The sequence below is a fragment of the Stylophora pistillata genome, chromosome 6 (genome assembly GCF_964205215.1).
Source record: "Stylophora pistillata chromosome 6, jaStyPist1.2, whole genome shotgun sequence".
Lineage (NCBI taxonomy): Eukaryota > Metazoa > Cnidaria > Anthozoa > Scleractinia > Pocilloporidae > Stylophora > Stylophora pistillata.
In genome coordinates this window covers 30632913-30647437 of record NC_142524.1, presented here as the reverse complement: position 1 = coordinate 30647437, position 14525 = coordinate 30632913, and the positions used below count along the sequence as shown (strand labels likewise).

The window sequence follows — 14525 nt, the reverse complement described above, 5'->3', positions numbered from 1 at the left end:
CTTATTAGATATTTTGTCGTGTAGTATCACTGAGTATTTTACGAGTTGTGCCGCATTTGCCGTATTTTGTGGTACTTGGTAAGGACAACTCATCACGGCTTGTTGCTCATATGTTTAGTTCGTTAGTAATGTAGTACTCGGTCCGCACATTTCATTACGGCTTGTTCTTCATTTGTTTAGTGCGTTAGTACGTTAGTACCTTAGTACCTTAGTACTCGGTACGGAAAACTCATCACGGCTTGTTCTTCATTTGTTTAGTACGTTAGTACCTTAGTATCCTAGTACTCGGTACGGAAAACTCATCACGGCTTGTTCTGAATTTGCTTAGTACGTTAGTATCCTAGTACTCGGTACGGAAAACTCATCACGACTTGTTCTGAATTTGCTTAGTACGTTAGTACCTTAGTACTCGGTACGGAAAACTCATCACGGCTTGTTATTCATTTGTTTAGTACGTTAGTACCTTAGTATCCTAGTACTCGGTACGGAAAACTCATCACGGCTTGTTCTGAATTTGCTTAGTACGTTAGTACCTTAGTATCCTAGTACTCGGTACGGAAAACTCATCACGACTTGTTCTGAATTTGCTTAGTACGTTAGTACCTTAGTACTCGGTACGGAAAACTCATCACGGCTTGTTCTGAATTTGCTTAGTACGTTAGTATCTTAGTACTCTGTACGGAAAACTCATCACGGCTTCGGAAGGTTTATTACTCAGCCTTTAGACCTATTTGTTTTATCTTCTTTTTCAACCGATTATTTCCTAAATTTGTAATTCCTTTGCATAGATGTAGATAAACAAATAAGAGAAAGATAGAATTTTTAGGTTTATAATGGGCAAGAACAGGAGATCTTAAACAAGTCTGATCAAATCGGCTTAATTTTAATAGTACGTTAATCATCCGTACTAAGCGAAAAACAAGAAAAAACGAATCCTATTTTGGGCATGGTCTACAGTTTTAGGTATTGCCGGATTAGAGGAGAAAAACATTTAACAGGAAAAGAAATTTCTGATCAAGCAAGGGAGAAGGATCAAAAAAATGACTTTGAACTAAGCAGTGTCTTGAACAATATATTGTATTTCAACCAAACCTATCCGGTAGTGACACCAGAAGGTGATAAACGCAAGCCTGTCTGGTACATCATGGACGAATTTGGATCAGCCATTGTCCATAACACTCAACCTAATGTTAAATGTTCACCTTTTGCTTCTTCTTCAACTGAAGTCTTCTACTCCCTTCTTTGGCCTATTAAAGATTTTAAACAAAGGTGAAGTGTGCAGCAGAAATTTTTGTCCTGCCCTGAGTGCAACAGACACAAATCTGCAAAAGGAAGGACGCCTTTTAGCTTTCAGTCCTACCTTGCCGGAAAGTGTTCCAATAGCATTTGTGGCTGAACTTGCAAAGTTTCCTCTAGCAGCCAAAGAAAACAAATTTTGATCAATGTAAGCTCTTTAGAAACACCTGCAACAAGTCAGAACTGTGTACAAGTAAAGGGTAAAAAACTGAACCTGAAATTCTTTGTGGAAGCAAATGGGAAGGAGAAGAGGCCAGTTCTAAGAGATTTAGGGTGCACCCTTGTAGAATCCATGCCAGAAGCTGAAGCGGTCTGGCTTGAGAAATGGAATACTTTGGGTAAGAAGATTGGTTCTGAAGTAAGAGTGAACCGATTGGCCAGAGAAGAACACCTACTTCATCGTCATCTGCTTTCTGGGCAAGTGCAACAGGCTTGGGGTAACGTACCTTGGTTCTCAGTTTCTTACGACCTGTCACAGCACTTGTCAGCTTTGTGTGCTGATCATTGCACCCGTGGCATAGCCAGCTACTGGATTTTAAGAGCAGCAGATCCAAGCACTCTCAGCATACCGCCCATTGTGACCAGTGATCTGCGCCGGATAATCAGGTGTGCAGAGATGGGACAGTTGGTAGCCTCTCCGTGTAAGTACTCAGACACATGGCTTTAACCGTCTTTCATTGTTTCATTAACAAGCTCAAAATCTACCCCCTTTCTTTTGTTATCCTACTTACTAATGTTTATTTCAACAACTTTATTGGGTTTGACTTGTAAAAAATAAATAAATTAAAAAAAAAAAAAAAAAGAAAGACCACACAACAATAGCACTTAGTACAATATTACCAAGACCCAAAAGGGGGGTGCGAACGGGACGCAAGGTCCATGCGAGGCACTCCCCTATATTAAAAAGTAAATAATTAAAGTAATAAATGAATAGAAAGGACAGTTTTGTAAAAAAAAAGGAAATACAATAGTTAGCAATGGCAGGGGCAGGTTCTGATCAATGTGATGAGCCTACCACTGGTGGAACCTCCCCCACTGTCTCTCTGTGGGTCAGTGTTAGAGTAACAGAGCACAGAATCGAAAGGTCAGAGGTTCATTTCATCAGAGGGACTTGCAAATTTTATTTTGTCCCAATATTGTTACAGGACCAAAGAAAAATCATCTTTGTTATGGTAATATCTTACTTCATTGAAGAGTTTTTTTATCTACTATTAGTTCAAAGTGTAACCAGGTTTTTCCTTAGGAAAGTGTATTGCTTGGGAACTCACCTCAATGAATCAAGCCAACTCAAAAATAAACTGCAGTAACTGATGCAGAGTCTCTGTGTCAGCTATCATGTGTTTCTAACAAACCAATTTTGTTATTCTATATTGTTTTTTTTTTTTTTTCAATCTTGATACAAATTGGAAACTTTGTTTTATAATTTCTGGTTGTGAAACAGTGTTTGTCTCAATCCAAGTTAAGATTATTTCTCACCAGAAATATTCTATTAAGAGTACTGAGTATGATTGTGTCAATAGTTGTCTTTTGTTTGCCATTTCAGATTGCTTTGAGACAGTTTTCCACAGGAAGAGGCGCGTCTGTCTCCAGTATTCAGTCACAGTGAAATCTCTGAAACCCTTGCAACTGTTGATACACAACACGCCTCATGTTAAGGTGGCTGAGAAAGAGCATGACCCAAATGTCTTTTTGGACGAGTATGAATCTTCAGGACTTTTGTGTGGTGGCACAAAAAAGAATGGGACAGTAAACCACAAAGTGACTCATGAGGAGTTCTTAAAACACTTAAGCTCTAACTACTTGACAAAGAAGCAGATGACATGGGATGCAATCCAGTCCAAGATTCAAGAAAGCATAGCAAAGCTCTTTTATGCTGTGGCACCAAGTCTTTCAGCCTTTCAAGGACGAAGTGGAAGAAAACTCTGTGCTGTGTATGGCGTAGATGTACTGCTGAAAGACACCTTTGAGCCTCTGATCATTGGCATCAACCCTACGCCAAAGTTTGACAGCCAAAAATGTTTTGCTGATGTTTTGATCACAGCATTTGGACAGAATGGGGAGTGTTTAGAGAGTGCAAACATCAGCCAGATTTCCGTGAAAGAAGGCTGAAGTTTTTTCCCTGAGATGCAGTTTTTCAAAGTTTTTAAGGTATCCATCCAATTATGCTCTTGATTAGTGTGTACATGTCTGTAAATAATATCAAGTGATCAAGAATTTTGTACATAGTATCTTAGATGTTCTGTGCAAGCAAGGATTTTTTTGGATTTACATTTAGGAAAAGTATTTTGCTGTATCATAGACTTCTTATGGATGATGTGATTTAGATATGATCTGTCTTAGGAGACTCAAAAAAGTAATGTCAGGATCACACGGCAAGGAAACTGAAGGAAACATCCTGATTTGAGGGTGATTTTTGGTGAAAAAAGTTAGAAGAAAAATGTTCATTGATACAATTACTTACAATGATGGTAAATAGCTTTTGCATGGTTAACTCTTCATCTTCCTATATGGTAATTAACCCTTGACACCCTAACATCAGTATGCATATTCTCCATACTGTTCTCTTTACATTTCCTAATGTTTTGACAAGGAGAATTTGGTTAACAATCAAGAGCTCCAGTTGGTGATCATTTCCTCAACTCACACAATTTTGATGTGTAATTTAAGATTGATATTGTAAGGAGAAATTAGATGCTAGTCACTCTTAGATAAAAAGGGTTAAAATGAAACTTGCCTAAGGAAAGTCACCACAGAAGTATAAAAATTGATTACTATCCAATGCATCGATTCATCAGTTGTAAGATAGTGTGCAGTGTTCTGGTTCAATTTTCAAACAGCTTGTTTTGGTGTTATCATTTGATGAAGAGCTTCTACATAGGAAGTCATAGCATGATCAGTGTCGTAGAAAATACAGGATTGGTTGATGTATGGGACAACTCTTAGACAGCTGTTTGAACTTTTCTCTGGAGATTCCATTTTGGAAATCTTAAACATATGGATCATAGTGTGCAGATAACCTTCAGATTTTTTTTTTTTTTTTTTTTTTGAGTTCAGTACTCTATGCAAAATATGAAACTCACAGTGGAACAGATTTATGAGCTAGTGAGAAAAGCAAGATACATGTATAGGGACATTCAGGTTGTTAAGACAGCAGGCGTTTAAAAGCTTGATACAATACATCAACTACATTCTATCCAGGAAGTACTTAATACCTTACTGTAGTAGTTCCAAGTTTTAATCCTTTCCACCCCAAAATCAGTAATAATATTCTCTGTACTTGATTCAAAGGAAGCTTAATTAAGTTGTTGCAGAAAAAAGGGGTGAAGTCCATTTGTGGATCCTCCCCTCAGTTATTTTTAGACATTTTAAAGTCAGTCCTGTTCTTTTTCTTCATACACATGCAAATTGCAACCATTAAATACTCTGTAGAAAACTTTTTGCGGTAGAAATTTAACAACCGTTCATAATTCATTCATGTTGTAGAATATATTTACATTGCGCGATTACTCGATCACCATTGCACACACCAATGAAAATGTTAGGTGTCATGATGGGATAATCATTTAACTTATGATTCAACATACTGAGTATATTTACGATACGTTTTTCACATACAGCTTTAGCGTCAGAAAATACATTCACTAATTTTATAATATATGTTTGAAAGAAGAATTTTATTTTATGTTGAGTGTTTATTTACAAAAGTGTGATACAAATTGATGAGAATGCTAGGCTATTATTGCAATTGAAAATTTAGTCCAATGGTAACCTGATTTGTTAGAAATTTTGGTGTAAAAATGTGATCAGTTTTGTGATATTGTGGCAATGACCATCTCAATTTCTTTTTTTATGATTCAATGGCCATTTGATTAAAAATATGCATAGGTGTAAAGTTAATGTGTGGTGTTATTGCAAGTATTGATTTTGTGCATGATAAAAACAGAGTAGAAAAGATACATTTGTTGACTAATTGGAGATTATAGTGTCTGTAGGTGCATGATTATTACTCATAGTGTTAGGTCACCCAGTGGTTTCAAAACAAGCTGGCGACCGCCGGAGTTCGGCTGGCCACTTAATTGTATGTCGCCGGCTACTCTGGCCATAGCAGTCCGTAACAAACAATCTCGCCTACTTCAAAGCCGCATACTTTTCCAAAGTTGGCCGCCTACTTCAAAACATTTTGAAACCCCTGGTCACTGATGATTATTTGGTAAGTACATGATTATTACACATAGTTTTGGGTCACTGATGATTAAAAACTTTTTATTCCCACTTGTTTTGTTTTGTTCTTACAAGATTTAAATCAAATGAATAGAGGCTGATAGTTTCGAAAGAAACTGTTTGGGGCTGCGTCGGTGGGAGTAACGAAATAATTTGGATATATCAACAAAGTTGAAATGGTAAATTGGCCACCGTAATGATTACAAAAGCTGACGTTTCGAGCGTTAATTAGCCCTTCGTCAGTTGTGCATTTTTTTCTATTTCTTTTCTTTTGTTCATTTTCTTTTTGCAAATTAGGCAGTCTTCCTGCCTTATTACAAGGTGTATTTCTTAGATGGGATTAGTCCAGAATGCTTACAATTCACAAAGTGTATCCCTAATGGAAATTGAGCTCTAATATTAACATGACTGGAGTTGAATGGAACACAAGAGAGACGTTTATAGGGGGGCTCAAAAGATAGTAGCTTGTTACTTATTTTCTTTTGCACCCCTGTTTTCAAACTGACCAGCAAGAAAAGAGAGAGTGTTGATGAAATATATGGCTGCTTGATGATTTGACATTTGCCATACAAGATGTTGTGTTATTTATCGGCGAGCGTAAAAGATCCGAACGACGCCATTCATTCAAGAACTTCAAGTGCCTTTTTACTGCCCGTCACGTGACTCGGTACAAAGTACAAACTATAACAATTTTGACAACACAACATCTCCCCCTTTAAAAACTACGGGGAGAAGCCAAAACTACTAAACATGAAGGTAATAAAGTTTGATTTAACTTATAACATGAACTGTGTAAACTTAGAGATCGGACTGTTCAATTCATAAATTTATCCCGCACAGTCACAAGTCCAATCTTCTGGGGGCACTGACTACTCGCCCAGATCTAGTTGTGGTTGCACCAGCTGCACAAGCAGCTGCCGGAACATCCAACTTGATCGCCTCTGGAATTTGCTTGCTCGAATCAGGAAAGCTAGGACCTTGCTTGCTCAAATCAGGACTGCTAGGGTACAGCGGAGTAAGGTCCTTCCGGTTCCTTCTGATAGTTCCTCTGGGGCTGCTAACAATGTATGAACGAGGTGTCTCAGCCTCTTGAGTCACGGTCGCTGGGACTTTCATGTCTCGAATCCAAACCTCGGTTCCCACAGGAATCTTCTTTTGATCTCTTGCGCCATGATGAGAATCAAAGTAAGCCTTTTGCTCTTGCTTTCGAACTTCCTCTCTACCTCGGACTATAGACAAATCAGGCCAACCGGGTTTCAGCTCCACCGCAGCAAGTGGAACTCTGGATCTTATCTTTCGACCAAACAGAAGCTCAGCTGGACTGTAACCATTCTCTAATGGTGTTGAGCGATATGCAAGCAACGCCTTAGCAGGATCATCCTCCTTCTTCAGGACATACTTTGCGGTCTGCACCGCCCGTTCAGCCATCCCATTTGATTGGGGGTACTTTGGACTGCTTGTCACACTTGCAAATCCCCATTCCTTTGCAAATTTAATGAATTCAGCTGAACTATACTGAGGACCATTGTCAGATCTGACAGAGTCTGGAATTCCATGTCTCGCAAACATAGATTTCAGCGCCTGAATGACATCTTGCGAAGTCTGGGATGATGAAAGCAAGGCCACCTCAATGTATCGGCTGAAGTAATCTACGACCAGCAAATAGGTGCGGCCCTTTAGCTGAAGCAAATCTGTTCCGATGATCTGCCATGGCCTGTTTGGAACCACTGAAGGAATAAGGGGTTCTGCTCGGGAAGATCGGTGTTCTGCGCATTTGCGGCATCCCTGAACCATATCCTCAATCTGCCTACTAAGGCCTGGCCACCACACAGACATCTTGGCACGGCTGCGACATTTTGTGATGCCCTGATGGCCTTCATGCAAGCGATCAAGAATCTCTATCCTCATGCAGGACGGTATGATGACTCTGGAAGCCTTCAGAAGTAATCCACGAACTAAGGTAATTTCTCCTCTCTCACTCCAGTACCCTTTTAGTGCCTCCGGAACTCTATCTTTTTCTGGCCAGCCAAGTTGGCAGTAGGCTGCAAGTTGTCGGCATACTTCATCCTCCTCTTGTCGTTCCCTTATCTCTTCCAGACGTCTGTCGCTGGCTGGAATTTCACTCAAAACACTGTGCGCATACAGGGCTATTTCTTCTTCTTGTAAGCCTGACTGCTGCTCCTGGTTTATCGGAGCTCTTGAGAGAGCATCTGCTGTTGTCAAACTCTTGCCTGGAACGTGTGAGATGGAATACTGGAATCTGAGCAGCCTCATTCGTAAACGCTGAATTCTTGGTGGCATTTCATTTAAGTTCTTTGACCCCAGGAGAGGAACTAATGGTTTGTGGTCCGTTTCAATATGAAATGGCTTACCGATGAGGTAGTCCGATAACCTTTCGCATGCCCATGTCACTGCTAGAGCCTCCTTTTCTACTTGGGCGTACCTCTGTTCTGTTGGCGTCAATGCCCTGGATATGAATGCAACGGGTTTCCAACCGCCATCCTCTTGGGCTTGGGTGAGAACCGCTCCAAGACCAAACGAGGAAGCGTCCGATGATACCCTTGTCTCTTTGGCTGGATCATAGAGGGCTAGTGTTGGCGTAGAGACTAGGGCCTTCTTTACGGCATTGAATGCTTCCCGCTGAGCCCCAGTCCAGAGCCATGCATTGTTCTTACTCAGAAGATCCCTCAGTGGCTTTGTCATGTCCGCCAGGTTAGGAATGTACTTCCCTACTTGATTGACCATGCCCAGGAACCGCCTTAATTGTGCAATGTCAGTTGGTTCCCCCATCTGTGCGACAGCTTCCACTTTAGTGGGGTCGATTTGCACTCCATCTTTGCCGATCACGTGCCCCAGAAATTCCACTTTATCTGTTGAGAACTTGCACTTCTCCAGGTTAAGGGTAACATTAGCATCTGCTAACCGCTCCAGTACTGCAATCAACCTCTTATCATGCTGCTCTTGGGTCTCTCCAAATACTAAGATGTCATCAACTTGACACTCCACCCCATCGAGACCTTCTAGGATCCTCTGCATCGCTTTCTGGAAGTGTTCGGGTGCTGAAGAAATACCGAAGGGTAGTCTTGTGAAACAGTACCTTCCCCATGGTGTGATAAAAGTGGTAAACAGCTTTGAATTCTCACCTAACTTCCTCTGCCAAAATCCACTATTTGCATCCAGCTTAGACATAATCTTTGCGCCAGACAGTTTGGCTAGAGTTTGTTCAGTTGTTGGCATTTGGTGGACCTCTCTCTGAACAGCCTTATTTAACTGGACAAAGTCACCACAAATTCTGACACTGCCATTCCTTTTGGGTACAACAACAATCGGGGAACACCACTGGGTAGGTTGATCGACCTGTTCTATCACTCCCATTTGCTCCATTCGCTCAAGCTCCTTCTTCACTTGAGGTAGTAAAGGAATAGGAATACGCCTTGGGGTACACAGATTAAATGGAGTGACTGATTCATCCAGCTTGATCTCGTAAACACCATCCATGCATCCTAACCCCTGAAACAAGCTGGGGAATCTCTTCTCATAGTTGCTGTCCTTTGAGTCAACACCAGAGATTCTAGCAATTGTCCCGAGCCGGCTACACGCGCTTCTTCCCAACAAGGACTGTTCAAGGCCAGGAACCACATAAATTTCGTCAGCACAGCGTTGCAGGTTATGCGTAAGGGATGCTGTAAATTTACCTTTGCAAAACAGTGGTACTTTGCATGGGCCATACAATTTCTTATCAGGTGGAAGGAGCTTTTCCTGAATTGACAAAAGACCAAAAGTCTTTTCTGATATGACGGAAACATCAGCCCCACTATCAAGCTTGAAACTAACTGGGCAACCATTTACCAGGATTTCAGCTTTCCACGGATGTGCCTGCATGCTGTCAACACCGATCTCTCCAAGAAACACACTGGTATCTGGATCCTCAGAAAACTGATCCTCGGTTACAACTTCTTCAACCTGTTGGGACATACATACTCGGGCATAATGACCTTTCTTGGAACATTTATGACAAACAGAATTAAGTGCAGGGCAATTCCCTCTGGTGTGATTTGCAGATAATCCACATCGTAAACAGCCACTGGGGTTTGACTTATCTCTAGCGCCAACGACACCTCCACGTTTCTTTGGTGGAAACTTCTGCAACTTTGCTCTGAATTTGGCTCCAATCTCATCGATTTCGGTGGATGTCGACCGCTGACCACTCCTAATGACTTCTTGTTGTTTCTTGACTGACTCGCTTTCCCTGGCCATTTTCACAGCTTTTTCAAGAGTCAAAGTCGATTCCAACTGCATCTTTTCACTTAGTGTAGCATCTTTAACTCCCACCACAATACGATCCCGAATCATCTCTTCTTTCAGGGCGCCAAAATTGCAATGCTCGGCCAAGCAATGAAGCGATGTGATGAATTCCTCGGCGGTTTCGTCAGCCTGGGTTCGCTGGTTGAATTTCGCTCGTTCGTAAATGACATTTCTCCTGACTAGGAAATACTGGTCGAACTTTTCCTTTACTTTGTCGTATTTTAGCCGGTCTCCCTCATCGCCAAACACAAATGTAGTCATAACATCGTCGGCGGCATCGCCCATCGCGTATAGCAACGTGTTTACTTGAATTTCTTCGCTTTTTCTGTGTAGATCACACGCCATCCGATATCGACCGAACCGACGAATCCATTTTTCCCACTCGTCTGGCTTTTTGAAATCGAACATTTCGGGTGCAGTAATCTTGTTAGCCATGATTCCTCCAGAACAGTAGTACGCTTACTTCCCGGGTTTCTTCTGCTGTCGCGGCGAACAATTTCTCTTTTGTCAATATTTAGCTCCGCTCGAGTAACCTCAAAGAACTCTCCTGTATTTTCCTCTAAGGGCCTCGACTATCCAGTTATTCTTCTCGTCAAGGGACTCAATATCCCACTTCTGACACCATGTTGTGTTATTTATCGGCGAGCGTAAAAGATCCGAACGACGCCATTCATTCAAGAACTTCAAGTGCCTTTTTACTGCCCGTCACGTGACTCGGTACAAAGTACAAACTATAACAATTTTGACAACACACAAGAGATAAAAACGCTCTAGTTTTATTGGAAAAGTGATGTTTGTATAATGCAAAACTGCATAGAACGCCTTTATAATTTGAAGATTTGTTTGTGAATTTAAAGGCTCTAGTTCTGCCCTAAGTCTGTGCCATTGTCAAAAAACACTTGATTAGCTTTTTGCATGCTCCATACATCACAGCCTTGGAAAATATTGTCTTAAGCAAGTTTAAACATCCAACAGGAACATGACAGGAATAGCATTACAAACTTTGCGAGATATTAAACACAAACTTGAAACATCTTATTAATATGAGGCAAAATGCGAAAACACAAACTAAGATTTTTCCAGCAGTGACAATGTTCCCACTGACATCAGATGTGTCTTAAAAAGGTCAAAAATATAGTTTGAACAGAGTGCAAAACTGATAAAATGTTACAACCTAGATTTTACATTGTAGTAGGGAAGAGTGTTTGAATAGTCTCTTAAATTTTCTTATCATTAGACACCGTTTGATTGTTGAAAATACACTGGATTATTGTGCTTTATTTTTCTGATCAGAGCTGTTTTTCTTTTTATTCAGACACAGAAAATTATGCTGTTACTGTACTTGAACCAATTTCCTACTTTTTTTTTTAATTAAAATACTGATAACTTGATGTTAAAGGAGAACCACTATATTTTGGTTTTTACATCTTGAAATTTTTGGTCTAAGTTTTTCCAGATGGTCATTTGCAAATTTTCTTCACTTGAAGCCCTTCTGGCTGGTTCCTACTATGTCTACCATTGTTGTTGTTATGTTTACAAAAACAATTGATAACTTGTTAGTGGTTATTCAAGTCGAAGGTAATACTGCCTGCCAAAAAATACTTTATTAGGTAACAGATGCGAATTGCATGAAAATGAACTTAAGTAAGTTTTAACAAGAACTCGATGTGTTTTAAATACTGTATGTTGACTGTAGCAGGCAAACCATCTCTGTGTTGCTTTATGTAACCCCTAGGATCATACAGTTAAATGTACATTAATTTCTTAGACCCCTTCTCTTAGACGAACGTAAGTTAGCCATATAAGTACTATTTAACTGTAATTTTTTTAAGTTTTGTGTGTGTGGGAAAATTGATGAAGGTGTAGATAATTTTCCCAAGGAGATGCAACTGTTATTGCCTCTCCATAATGTGAGGTAGCAATTCATTTTTGTTTTGTTAGTAGCTTAAAGTTTATGTATAGGTTTAAAGTGGAGTTGTGGTTCAATTGTGGTACCGACAGCTAATCTAGTTTGCAATTTGTGGGGTGTCAAAATGAGTTGAATTGTTAAATTAGCCCTTTGTTGGAGCTGCTACTTTTTAAGGTAATTCTTATTTCAAACAATACATCTCTAGTAGGGTCTTATGCAGGTTTTGGAGGAATATTTTGTGAACTTTTTGGAGAATCAAGGCCTTTTGAGACAAGGGCATTCCTTTGTCATGGATTCCTTTGTCACGTAAATGATTCTTTAGTCTGGTATCACCTTGGAAATATTAGTGCATGCAGAGTTCCATAATTACAAGAAATGTATTTGCAAGGGTCAAAATCATCTCTGTTGTGCCTGATTATTTTCATAGATGACCAGTCGGCAGGAAAAGACTCAGAATGTTCTGTAGATTTCACAGTCAGTTGTAAAAATACAGAAATGAATAGGACAGTTTTCCAACTTATTGGCAGCAGTTCCATAAAGGGTCTTAGAATATTAAAACTGGTCAAATATACCCCCTTGATATTGATTTGAATCTGTTAGCCATTGCCATAATTAAATTTAAGACAACTTCCAAGGCAGCCACCGCTAAAAGTTTGTCTTATTTCCGCTTTTCATTGGAGGATTTTTATTTGAAATAACAGAACTTAAGAGAACCGAGCTTTCAATTTGATATGTTTTTAAGTCAAACTCAATGGGCCAGTTATTTACACAAGGTCTAACCCAAACCATAGTTTTATGCAAGCAGTGGGCCTTACCTACTCTCTATAAGAGGGTTTTCATTAAATTAATGTCCTTTCACTCTCAGCTTTTAGCCCCCCTGACCCTGTTTACAAAAGCAAATGTTCATATCAAAGAGATTCAGCCAAATTCAAGATAGTTTTGAACATGGTTTTGTTAGACAAGGGCTTAACTTTGTTTAAATAACTGGCTTAATGTTAATAGATTTCAAACTTTATTGGCAATGGAGATGCAGCAGATTGAATCTTAAGAAAATCTGGCCATTAGCAGAACTATGTGGGTGTGTTTGACCAAGTTGAACTGTATCAGCTAATTATTGTAAATAATTAAATGCCTAGCTCAGCCATGTTGTGTGTGGTAATTGCTACCTTCACATCCTTACCACTTGTATTCCTCTGACGGTTGGCATGTGAATAAAGAACACCTGATGTATTTGTCAATGCCAATTTGAGTTAGTGTATTTGTAAGGGATATTTCATGGACTTGGATAAATACAAACTTCATCTTTGAGTGTTGATGAAATCTCTCACTAGTGAGATAAGCAAACAAGTGACAGATATTATCAAGACTTGAAAATAAAGTTTGTCTCATTAATAGACTTGGGATGGTCCGTTTGTCGTTTGATACCACTGAAGTAATCAAACAGAACTGTATGAAATGCCAATCAAGATTTCCAAATAGTGTGCTTGGCTACATATTAACCCAACTCATGGTATTTCAACTCGTAACAAAGTCCAAAAGTTTTGAATTTTCTTTCTAATTTAGCATATTAAACAAGTTGAATTTAGCTTTGATGACATTATAGTACAAAATCCCTTGATTAAATACAAATTTTAAATACTGCCTCTTCACAGAAGAGAGTTATTAGACTTTATTAAAAACTGGATCATTGGATAATGCAATTCAAGACTTTTTTTTGGCTTAGCCATTATGGTATATGAGCCAATATACCATAATCTACAAATATGGTAAGCGTATGCGTTAGCTTAAAATCAAACAGGAGCTAAAAACACGGTTTCTTCTCACAAAATAATAATTTCTTGGTGGCGTTTATAATAAAACAATTATTCCACTCGCGCTTGTTGGATATGAGATGATTATAACCAACTCAGTGCTACGCACCTCATTGGCTATCTATCATCTCATATTCAATGCATGCTCATGGAATAATTGTTAAATGTTCACTGAAGGGGGTAAAGATATCATGCTTCACTTGATCTCTATAATTAATGGTCAACACGTAATTGCATGTGCCACATTGCTATTGGTTTCTTATCAGCAATAGTTGCAATGGCAATGTTGGCAGGTCCTCGATAATTACTCTATGCAGTTGATATTTCCCAGTTTGGATTTCAATTGATTCATATGATAATTTCATGCATCAATAGTCAGTCAACCAGCAACAGAAAATCAGCCTTTCAATTTGTTCTCACACCCTACTTTTCACTCATTCCCACCACTTGACTGCATGGAAAAGGGAAATTTACTATTTCTTCTCAAGCTAGAATCACTAAGTATGCAAATGCTCCCATCTCAGAAATCTAGGTCACTCACTCATAAAAAAGACAGGTTAATAAAGCTTTAAAAAGTTGGGTGATTAAATAATTAAATGAGGACTCCACAATGCTATTTAAATTGACCTTGAAGTGACTTAGATATTAAAATGAAAGTTTTACCTACTTTTATAAATACACCAATTAATTACTTGATTTTTTCAATTTAGAAAGTCAAACATGTTTCTCAATGATTTCTCCTTGACAATAATTAGAAATCTTGTCATGGATTGCCACTTTTCAGAAATGCAAGTCATTTAAATCACAAGAAAACCTTAAGAATGTACAAGACCAGGCTTACTTTGATTTACAAAGTTACTTGTTTTTTGACAAGTAACAGAAACCTACATGAAGACATTCTATTTTCCTCAAACAAAGAATTAGAAGTGTTATGTTCTCTACTCTTTGGCTGTTGCATTACTGATGACTGATGCTCAGACAAG

At 39.1% G+C, this 14525-nt stretch overlaps 1 long non-coding RNA gene and 1 pseudogene across 2 annotated transcripts; both read left to right on the top strand.

Annotated features, from left to right (window-relative positions):
- Positions 1 to 488: 488 nt before the first annotated feature.
- Positions 489 to 5568, top strand: LOC148729360 (tubulin--tyrosine ligase-like protein 12; annotated as a pseudogene). The gene is made up of 2 exons (XR_016002411.1): positions 489 to 1937; positions 2840 to 5568. The product of XR_016002411.1 is annotated as a tubulin--tyrosine ligase-like protein 12 (transcript).
- Positions 5569 to 5766: 198 nt separating this feature from the next.
- LOC148729359 (uncharacterized) lies at positions 5767 to 12975 on the top strand. The gene is made up of 2 exons (XR_016002412.1): positions 5767 to 6092; positions 10582 to 12975. It is a non-coding gene; the product is annotated as an uncharacterized LOC148729359 (long non-coding RNA).
- The last annotated feature ends 1550 nt before the right edge of the window (positions 12976 to 14525 follow it).